The 10383-nt window shown below is 43.5% G+C and overlaps 1 pseudogene; it reads left to right on the top strand.

Annotated features, from left to right (window-relative positions):
- Positions 1-267: 267 nt before the first annotated feature.
- Positions 268-7687, top strand: LOC145243729 (uncharacterized; annotated as a pseudogene).
- Positions 7688-10383: the final 2696 nt, after the last annotated feature.

Below are 10383 nucleotides of genomic sequence, written 5' to 3'. Positions count from 1 at the left end.
GTGAGGAAAGAGTGTGAGGAAAGAGTATGAGGACAAGAATGTGCGGGAAAGAGTGTGAGGAAAGAGTGTGAGGAAAGTTTTTGAGGGAAAGAGTGTGAGGAGAGAGTTTGAGGAGAGAGTGTGAGGAAAGAGTGTGAGGAAAGAGTGTGAGGAAAGAGTTGGATGGAAAGAGTTTAAGGAGAAGAATGCGAGGGAATGAGTGTGAGGAAAGAGTGTCAGGAACAGAATGTGAGGGAAAGAGCTTGAGGAAAGAGTGTGAGGATAAGAATGTGTGGAAAAGAGTGTGAGGTAAGAGGGTGAGGAAAGAGTTTGAGGGCAAGAGTGTGAGGAGAGAGTGTGAGGAAAGAGTGTGAGGAAAGAGTGTGAGGAAAGAGTTTGAGGGAAAGAGTGTGAGGAGAGAGTTTGAGGAAAGAGATTGAGGGAAAGAGTGTGAGGAAAGAGTGTGAGGACAAGAAAGTTAGTAAAGAGTGTGAGGAGAGAGTGTGAGGACAAGAATGTGAGGAAAGAGTGTGAGGAAAGAGTGTTAGGAAATAGTGTGAGGAAAGAGTGTGAGGACAAGAATGTGAGGGATAGAGTGTGAGGAAAGAGTGTGAGGACAAAAATGTGAGGTAAAGACCGTGAGGAAAGAGTGTAAGGAAAGAGTTTAAGGGAAAGAGTGTGAGGAAAGAGTGTGAGGACAAGAATGTGAGGGAAAGAGTGTGAGGAGATAGTGTGATGACAAGAGTGTGAGGAAAGAGTGTGAGGAATGGCGTGAGGAAAGATTGTGAGGAAAGAGTTTAAGGGAAAGAGTGTGAGGAAAGAGTGTGAGGACAAGAATGTGAGGGAAAGAGTGTGAGGAAAGAGTGTGAGGACAAGAATGTGAGGGAAAGAGTGTGAGGAAAGAGTGTGAGGAAAGAGTGTGAGGAAAGTGTTTGTGGAAAAGAGTGTGAGGAGAGAGTGTGAGGAAAGAGTTTAAGGGAAAGAGTGTGAGGAGAGAGTGTGAGGAAAGAGTATGAGGACAAGAATGTGCCGGAAAGAGTGTGAGGAAAGAGTTTGAGGGAAAGAGTGTGAGGAGAGAGTGTGAGGAGAGAGTGTGAGGACAAGAATGTGAGGGAAAGAGCGTGAGGAAAGAGTATGAGGAAAGAGTTTAAGGGAAAGAGTGTGAGGAAAGGGTGTGAGTAAAGTGTTTTAGGGAAAGAGTGTGAGGAGAGAGTGTTAGGAGAGAGTGTGAGGAAATAGTGTGAGGAAAGAGTTTGAGGGAAAGAGTGTAAGGAGAAGAATGCGAGGGAAAGAGTGTGAGGAAAGAATGTGAGGAACAGAATGTGAGGCAAAGAGTTTGAGGAAAGAGTGTGATGATAAGAATGTGTGGAAAAGAGTGTGAGGTAAGAGGGTGAGGAAAGAGTTTGAGGGCAAGAGTGTGAGGAGAGAGTGTGAGGAAAGAGTGTGAGGAAAGAGTGTGAGGAAAGAGTTTGAGGGAAAGATCGTGATGGGAAAGTGTGAGGAAAGACTGTGAGGAAAGAGTGTGAGGAAAGAGTGTGAGGACAAGAAGGTGCGGGAAAGAGGGTGAGAAAAGAGTGTAAAGTGTTTGAGGGAAAGTGTGTGAGGAGAGAGTGTGAGGAGAGAGTGTGAGGAAAGAGTGTGAGGAAAGATTGTGAAGACAAGAATGTGCGGGAAAGAGTGTGAGGAAAGAGTGTGAGGAAAGTGTTTGAGGGAAAGAGTGTGAGGAGAGAGTGTGAGGAGAGAGTGTGAGGAAAGAGTGTAAGGAAAGAGTGGGAGGAAAGACTTTGTGGGAAAGAGTGTGAGGAGAGAGTATGAGGAAAGAGTGGTAGAAAAGTGTGTGAGGAAAGAGTGTGAGGAAAGAGTGTGAGGGAAAGTGTGTGAGGAAAGAGTGTGAGGAAAGAGTGTGAGGAAAGAGTGTGAGGAAAGAGTTTGAGGGAAAGAGTGTGAGGAGAGAGTGTGAGGAAAGAGTTTGAGGGAAAGAGTGTGAGGAGAGAGTGTAAGGAAAGTGTGTGAGGAAAGAGTTTGAGGGAAAGAGTGTGAGGAAAGAGTTTGAGGTAAGAGTGTGGGGAAAGAGTGTGAGGAAAGAGTTTGAGAGAAAGAGTGTGAGGAGAGAGTTTGAGGGCAAGAGTGTGATGAGAGAGTGTGAGGAAAGAGTGTGAGGAAAGAGTGTGAGGAAAGAGTTTGAGGTAAAGATTGTGATGGGAAAGTGTGAGGAATGACTGTGAGGAAAGAGTGTGAGAAAAGTGTGTGAGGAAAGAGTGTGAGGAAAGATTGTGAGGACAAGAATGCGCGGGAAAGAGTGTGAAGAAGAGTGTGAGGAAAGTGTTTAAGGGAAAGAGTGTGAGAAGAGAGTGTGAGGAGAGAGTGTGAGGAAAGAGTGTGAGGAAAGAGTGTGAGGAAAGAGTGTGAGGAAAGAGTGTGAGGAAAGAGTTTGTGGGAAAGAGTGTGAGGAGAGAGTATGAGGAAAGAGTGTGAGAAAAGTGTGTGAGGAAAGAGTGTGAGGAAAGAGTGTGAGGGAAAGTGTGTGAGGAAAGAGTGTGAAGAAAGAGTGTGAGGAAAGAGTGTAAGGAAAGAGTTTGAGGGAAAGAGTGTGAGGAGAGAGTGTGAGGAAAGAGTTTGAGGGAAAGAGTGTGAGGAGAGAGTGTAAGGAAAGTGTGTGAGGAAAGAGTTTGAGGGAAAGAGTGTGAGGAAAGAGTTTGAGGAAAGAGTGTGAGGAAAGAGTTTGTGGGAAAGAGTGTGAGGAGAGAGTGTTAGGAAAGAGTGTGAGGAAAGAGTGTGAGGAAAGAGTGTAAGGACAAGAATGTGCGGGAAAGATTGTGAGGTAAGAGGGTGAGGAAAGAGTTTGAGGGCAAGACTGTGAGGAGAGAGTGTGAGGAAAGTGTGTGAGGAAAGAGTGTTAGGAAAGAGTTTTAGGGAAAGATTGTGATGGGAAAGTTTGAGGAAAGACTGTGAGGAAAGAGTGTGATGAAAGAGTGTGAGGACAAGAATGTGCGGGAAAGAGTGTGAGGAAAGAGTGTGAGGAAAGTGTTTGAGGGAAATAATGTGAGGACAAGAATGTGCGGGAAAGAGTGTGAGGTAAGAGGGTGAGGAAAGAGTTTGAGGGCAAGAGTGTGAGGAGAGAGTGTGAGGAAAGAGTTTGAGGGAAAGAGTTTGAGGGAAAGATTGTGATTGGAAAGTGTGAGGAAAGAGTGTGAGGTAAGAGTGTGAGGAAAGAGTGTGAGGACAAGAATGTGCGGGAAAGAGTGTGAGGAAAGAGTGTGAGGAAAGTGTTTGAGGGAAAGAGTGTGAGGAGAGAGTGTGAGGAGAGAGTGTGAGGAAAGAGTGTGAGGAAAGTGTGTGAGGAATGAGTTTGAGAGAAAGGGTGTCAAGAGAGAGAGTGAGGAAAGAGTGTGAGGAAAGAGTGTGAGGAAAGAGTGTGAGGAAAGTGTGTGAGGACAAGAATGTGCGGGAAAGAGTGTGAGGAAAGAGTGTGAGGAAAGTGTTTGAGGGAAAGAGTGTGAGGAGAGAGTGTGAGAAGATAGAGTGTGAGGAAAGAGTGTTAGGAAAGAGTTTGAGGAAAGAGTTGGAGGAGAAAGAGTGTAAGGAGAAGAATGCGAGGGAAAGAGTGTGAGGAAAGAGTGTGAGGAACAGAATGTGAGGGAAAGAGTTTGAGGGAAAGAGTGTGAGGGCAAGAATGTGCGGAAAAGAGTGTGAGGTAAGAGGGTGAGGAAAGAGTTTGAGGGCAAGAGTATGAGGAGAGAGTGTGAGGAAAGAGTGTGAGGAAAGAGTTTGAGGGAAAGATTGTGATGGGAAAGTGTGAGGAAAGACTGTGAGGAAAGAGTGTGAGAAAAGTGTGTGAGGACAAGAATGTGCGGGAAAGAGTGTGAGGAAAGAGTGTGAGGAAAGTGTTTGAGGGAAAGAGTGTGAGGAGAGAGTGTGAGGAGAGAGTGTGAGGAAAGAGTGTGAGGAAAGAGTGTGAGGACAAGAATGTGCGGGAAAGAGTGTGAGGAAAGAGTGTGGGGAAAGTGTTTGAGGGAAAGAGTGTGAGGAGAGAGTGTGAGGAGAGAGTGTGAGGTAAGAGTGTGAGGAAAGTGTTTGAGGAAAAGAGTGTTAGGAGATACTGCCAGGAGAGAGTGTGAGGAAAGAGTGTGAGGAAAGATTGTGAGGACAAGAATGTGCGGGAAAGAGTGTGAGGAAAGAGTTTGTGGGAAAGAGTGTGAGCAGAGAGTATGAGGAAAGAGTGTGAGGAAAGAGTGTGAGGAACAGAATGTGAGGGAAAGAGTGTGAGGAAAGAGTGCGGGGAAAGAGTGTGAGGACAAGAATGTGCGGGAAAGAGTATTAGGAAAGAGTGTGAGGAAAGTGTTTGAGGGAAAGAGTGTTAGGAGAGAGTGTGAGGAGAGAGTGTGAGAAAAGAGTGTGAGGAAAGATTGTGAGGACAAGAATGTGCGGGAAAGAGTGTGAGGAAAGAGTTCGTGGGAAAGAGTGTGAGGAGAGTGTATGAGGAAAGAGTGTGAGGAACAGAATATGAGGGAAATAGTGTGAGGAAAGAGTGCGAGGAAAGAGTGTGAGGACAAGAATGTGCGGGAAAGAGTGTGAGGAAAGAGTGTGAGGAAAGTGTTTGAGGGAAAGAGTGTGAGGAAAGAGTGTGAGGAGAGAGTGTGAGGAAAGAGTGTGAGGAACGATTGTGAGGACAAGAATGTGCGGGAAAGAGTGTGAGGAAAGAGTGTGAGGAGAGAGTGTGAGGAAAGAGTGTGAGGATAGAGTGTGAGGAAAGAGTTTGTGGGAAAGAGTGTGAGGAACAGAATGTGAGGGAAATAGTGTGAGGAAAGAGTGCGAGGAAAGAGTTTGAGGGAAATAGTGTGAGGAGAGAGTGTGAGGAAAGAGTGTGAGGAAAGAGTGTAAGGAAAGAGTGTGAGGGAAATAGTGTGAGGAAAGAGTGTGAGGAAAGAGTGTGAGGAAAGAGTGTGAGGGAAAGTGTGTGAGGAAAGAGTCTGAGGAAAGAGTATGAGGAAAGAGTGTGAGGAAAGAGTTTGAGGGAAAGAGTGTGAGGAGAGAGTGTTAGGAAAGAGTTTGAGGGAAAGAGTGTGAGGAGAGAGTGTGAGGAAAGTGTGTGAGGAAAGAGTTTGAGGGAAAGAGTGTGAGGAAAGAGTTTGAGGAAAGAGTGTGGGGAAAGAGTGTGAGGAGAGATTTTGAGGGAAAGAGTGTGAGGAGAGAGTGTGAGGAAAGAGTGTGAGGAAAGAGTGGGAGGACAAGAATGTGAGGGAAAGAGTATGAGGAAATAGTGTGAGAAAAGTGTTTGAGGAAAAGAGTGTGAAGAGAGTGTGTGAGGAAAGAGTGTGAGGAAAGAGTTTGAGGGAAAGAGTGTGAGGAGAGAGTGTGAGGAAAGAGTGTGAGGAAAGAGTGTGAGGAAAGAGTGTGAGTGAAAGAGTATGAGGAAAGAGTGTGAGGAAAGAGTTTGAGGGAAAGAGTGTGAGGACAAGAATGTGAGGAAAAGAGTGTGATGAAAGAGTGTGAGGAAAGAGTGTGAGGAAAGAGTGTGAGGGAAAGAGTGTGAGGGAAAGAGTGTGAGGAAAGAGTGTGAGGGAAAGAGTGTGAGGAAAGAGTGTGAGGACAAGAATGTGAGGAAAAGAGTGTGATGAAAGAGTGTGACGAAAGAGTGTGAGGAAAGAGTTTGAGGGAAAGAGTGTGAGGAAAGAGTGTGAGGAAAGAGTGTGAGGAAAGAGTGTAAGGGAAAGAGTGTAAGAGAAAGAGTGTAAGGGAAAAGGTGTGAGAGAAAGAGTGTGAGGAAAAGAGTGTGAGAGAAGACTGTGAGGGAAAGAGTGTGAGGGAAAAAGTGGTAGGGAAAGAGTGTGAGGAAAAGAGCGTGAGGAAAAGAGTTTAAGGAAAAGAGTATAAGAATGAGAGTGGGAGAAAGAGAGTGTGATGAAAGAGTGTGAGGAAAGAGTGTGAGGAAAGAGTTTTAGGAAAGAGTGTGAGGGAAAGAGTGTGAGGAAATAGTGTGAGGAAAGAGTTTGAGGGAAAGAGTGTGAGGACAAGAATGTGAGGAAAAGAGTGTGATGAAAGAGTGTGACGAAAGAGTGTGAGGAAAGAGTGTGAGGGAAAGAGTGTGAGAAAGAGTGTGAGGAAAGAGTGTGAGGAAAGAGTGTAAGGGAAAGAGTGTAAGGGAAAGAGTGTAAGGGAAAAGGTGTGAGAGAAAGAGTGTGAGGAAAAGAGTGTGAGGAAAGACTGTGAGGGAAAGAGTGTGAGGGAAAAAGTGGTAGGGAAAGAGTGTGAGGAAAAGAGCGTGAGGAAAAGAGTTTGAGGAAAAGAGTATAAGAATGAGAGTGGGAGAAAGAGAGTGTGAGGAAAAGAGTGTGAGGAAAGAATTTCGGGAACGAGTGTGAGGGAAGGGTGTGAGGAGAAGAGTGTGTGGCGAAGTATGTGGCGAAAAGAGTGTGAGGGAATGAGTGTAGGGAAAGGGTGTGAGGAAAGTGTGTGTGGTAAAGTGTGTGAGAGAAAGAGTGTGCGGAAAGAGGGTCATGAAAAGAGTGTTATGGTATGAGTGTGAGGAAATTGTCTGAAAAAAGAGTGTGAGGAAAAGAGTGTGAAGAATAGAGTGTGAGGAAGAGAGTGTAAGGAAGAAGAGTGTAAGGAAAAGAGTATGAGGATAAGAGTGTGAGAAAAAGAGTGTGAGGAAAAGAGTGTGAGGAAAAGAGTATGAGAAAGAGAGTGTGAGAAAAAGAATGTGAGGAAAGAGTGTAAGAAAGAGAGTGTGAGGAAAAGAGTGTGAGGAAAAGAGTGTGAGAAAAAGAGTGTTAGAAAAAGAGTGTGAGAAAAAGAGTGTGAGGAAAGAGTATGAGAAAGAGAGTGTTAGGAAAAGAGTGTGAGAAAAAGAGTATGAGAAAGAGAGTGTGAGGAAAAGAGTATAAGAAAGAGAGTGTGAGGAAAAGAGTATGAGAAAAAGAGTGTGAGCAAATGAGTATGAGAAAGAGAGTGTGAGGAAAAGAGTGTGAGGAAAAGAGTATGAGAAAAAGAGTGTGAGGGAAAGAGTGTGAGGGAAAGAGTGCGAGAAAAAGAGTGTGAGAAAAATAGTATGAGAAAGAGAGTGTGAGGAAAAGAGTGTGAGAAAGAGAGTGTGAGGAAAAGAGTGTGAGAAAAAGAGTATAAGAAAGAGAGTATGAGAAAGAGAGTGTGAGGAAAAAGTATGAGAAAGGGAGTGTGAGGAAAAGAGTGTGAGGAAAGAGTGTTAGGAAAAGAGCGTGAGTGAAAGAGTGTTAGGAAAGCGTGTATGGAAAAGAGTGTGAGAGAAAGAGTGTGCGGAAAGAGTGTTAGGAAAAGAGTGTGAAGAAAAGAGTGTGAGGAAAAGAGTGTGAGAAAAAGAGTGTGAGGAAAAGAGTATTAGAAAGAGGGTGTGAGAAAAAGACTGTGAGAAAAAGAGTGTGAGGAAAAGAGTATGAGAAAGAGAGTGTGAGGAAAAGAGTGTGAGAAAGAGAGTGCGAGGAAAATAGTGTGAGGAAAAGAGTGTGAGGAAAAGAGTGTGAGAAAAAGAGTGTGAGGAAAAGAGTATGAGAAACCGAGTGTGAGGCAAAGAGTGTGAGAAACAGAGTTTGAGGAAAAGAGTATGAGAAAGAGAGTATTAGAAAGAGAGTGTGAGAAAGAGAGTGTGAGGAAAAGAGTGTGAGAAAAAGAGTGTGAGGAAAAGAGTATGAGAAAAAAGTGTGAGAAAAAGAGTGTGAGAAAAAGTATGTGAGGAAAGAGTGTGAGGAAAAGAGTGTGAGGAAGAGAGTGTGAGAAAAAGAGTATGAGAAAGAGAGTGTGAGAAAAGGAGTCTGAGAAACAGAGTGTGAGGAAAAGAGTGTGAGAAAGAGAGTGTGAAAAAAAGAGTGTGAGAAACAGAGTGTGAGGTAAAGAGTATGAGAAAGAGAGTGTGAGAAAAAGAGTGTGAGAAAAAGAGTGTGAGGAAAAGAGTGTGAGGAAAAGAGTGTGAGGAAGAGAGTGTGAGGAAAAGAGTATGAGAAAGAGAGTGTGAGGAAAAAAGTGTGAGGAAGAGAGTGTGAGGAAAAGAGTATGAGAAAGAGAGTGTGGCAAAAGGAGTGTGAGAAAAAGAGTGTTAGGAAAATAGTATGAGAAAGAGAGTGTGAGGAAAAGAGTGTGAGGAAAAGAGTGTGAGGAAGCGAGTGTGAGGAAAAGAGTATGAGAAAGAGAGTGTGAGAAAAGAGTGTGAGAAAAAGAGTGTGAGGAAAAGAGTATGAGAAAGAGAGTGTGAGGAAACAGTGTGAGGACGAGAGTGTGAGGAAAAGAGTGTGAGAAAGAGAGTGTGAGGAAAAGAGTGTGAGGAAAAGAGTGTGAGAAAGAGAGTGTGAGTGAAAGAGTATGAGAAAGAGAGTGTGAGGAAAAGAGTTTGAGGAAAAGAGTGTGAGAAAAGAGTGTGAAGAAAAGAGTATGAGAAAGAGAGTGTGAGGAAAAGAGTATGAGAAAGAGAGTGTTAGAAAGAGAGTGTGAGAAAGAGAGTGTGAGGAAAAGAGTATGAGAAAGAGAGTTTGAGGAGAGGAGTTTGAGGAAAAGAGTGTGAGAAAAGAGTGTGAGGAAAAGAGTATGAGAAAGAGAGTGTGAGGAAAAGAGTGTGAGAAAGAGAGTGTTAGAAAGAGAGTGTGAGAAAAAGAGTGTGAGAAAAAGAGTGTGAGAAAATGAGTGTTAGAAAGAGAATGTGAGGAAAAGAGTATGAGAAAGAGAGTGTGAGGAAAAGAGTTTGAGGAAAAGAGTGTGAGAAAAGAGTGTGAGGAAAAGAGTATGAGAAAGAGAGTGTGAGGAAAAGAGTATGAGAAAGAGAGTGTTAGAAAGAGAGTGTGAGAAAGAGAGTGTGAGAAAGAGAGTGTGAGGAAAAGAGTATGAGAAAGAGAGTGTGAGGAAAAGAGTGTGAGGAAAAGAGTGTGAGAAAGAGAGTGTGAGAAAGAGAGTGTGAGAAAGAGAGTGTGAGAAAGAGAGTGTTAGGAAAAGAGTATGAGAAAGAGAGTGTGAGGAAAAGAGTGTGAGGAAAAGAGTATGAGAAAGAGAGTTCGAGGAAAAGAGTGTGAGAAACAGAGTTTGAGGAAAAGAGTATGAGAAAGAGAGTGTTAGAAAGAGAGTGTGGGGAAAAGAGTCTGAGGAAAAGAGTATGAGAAAGAGAGTGTGAGGAAAGAGTGTGAGGAAAAAAAGTATGAGAATGAGAGTTTGAGGAAAAAAGTATGAAAAAGAGAGTGTGAGGAAATGAGTGTGAGGAAAAGAGTGTGAGGATAAGAGTGTTAGAAAAAGACTGTTTGGAAAGAGTATGAGAAAGAGAGTGTGAGGAAAAAAGGGTGAGAAAAAGAGTGTGAGGAAAAGGGTAGTAGAAAGAGAGTGTGAGGAAAAGGGTGTGAGGAAAAGAGTATGAGAATGAGAGTGTGAGGAAAAGAGTGTGAGAAAGAGAGTGTGAGGAAAAGAGTGTGAGGAAAAAAGTATGAGAAAGAGAGTGTGAAGAAAAGAGTATGAGAAAGAGAGTGTGAGAATAAGAGTGTTAGAAAAACAGTGTGAGGAAAAGAGTATGTGAAAGAGAGTGTGAGGAAAAGAGTACGTGGGAAAGAGTGTGAGGAAAAGAGTATTTGGGAAAGTGTGTGAGGAAATGAGTGTGAGGAAAGAGTGTGAGAAAAAGAGTATGTAGGAAAGAGAGTGAGCGGAAGAGTTTGAGGAAAAGACTATGAGGAAAAGAGTGTTAGGGAAAGAATGTGAGGGAAAGAGTGTGAGGGAAATTGTATGGGGAAATGAGGCTGCGGAAAAGAGAGTGTTGGAAAGAGTGTGAGGAAAAAAATGTGGGGGAAAGAGTGTGGGGAAAGGAGTGTTAGATATACAGTGTGAGCAAATGAGGAAAAGATTATAAGGAAAAGAGTGTGTGGGCAAGTGTTTGAGCGAAAGAGTGTTAGGGAAAGAGTGTGAGGTTAAGAGTGGGAGTGAAAGAGTGTGAGTGAAAGAGTATAAGGTAAAGAGTGTGCGGAAAAGAGTGTGCGGAAACGGGTTGGAGGAAAAGAGTGTGAGGCAAAGAGTGTGAGGCAAAGAGTTAGAGGTAAAGAGTGTGAGGAAAAGAGTATGAGGGAAAGTGTGTGAGGAAACAATGTGATGGAAATTGTGTAGGGTATAGAGTGTTAGGGAAAGGTTGGTAGGAAAAGATTATGAGGGAAAGAGACTGAGGTATAGTCGGGGAAGTTGTGGCTTGTTACTTTTAATGCAGCTAAAACCAAGCTCCTATATTTACATCATCAATGCTCTGATCCCCATTTGGCATCCATTGAAATGGATGGTTATCGTCTAGGGGAAGCTTCATATTTTGATAAGCATTTGGGCATGACCTTTAGTTCTGATCTTAAATGGAACACGCACATCAAGTCAGTTTCCAAGGTAGCTTGAAAAATGGTAGGATCCTCCTACCGCTTCAGT

The sequence above is a fragment of the Euprymna scolopes genome, chromosome 22 (genome assembly GCF_053919585.1).
Source record: "Euprymna scolopes isolate OS-2025 chromosome 22, ASM5391958v1, whole genome shotgun sequence".
NCBI lineage: Eukaryota > Metazoa > Mollusca > Cephalopoda > Sepiida > Sepiolidae > Euprymna > Euprymna scolopes.
This window is presented reverse-complemented; position numbering and strand designations above follow the sequence as displayed.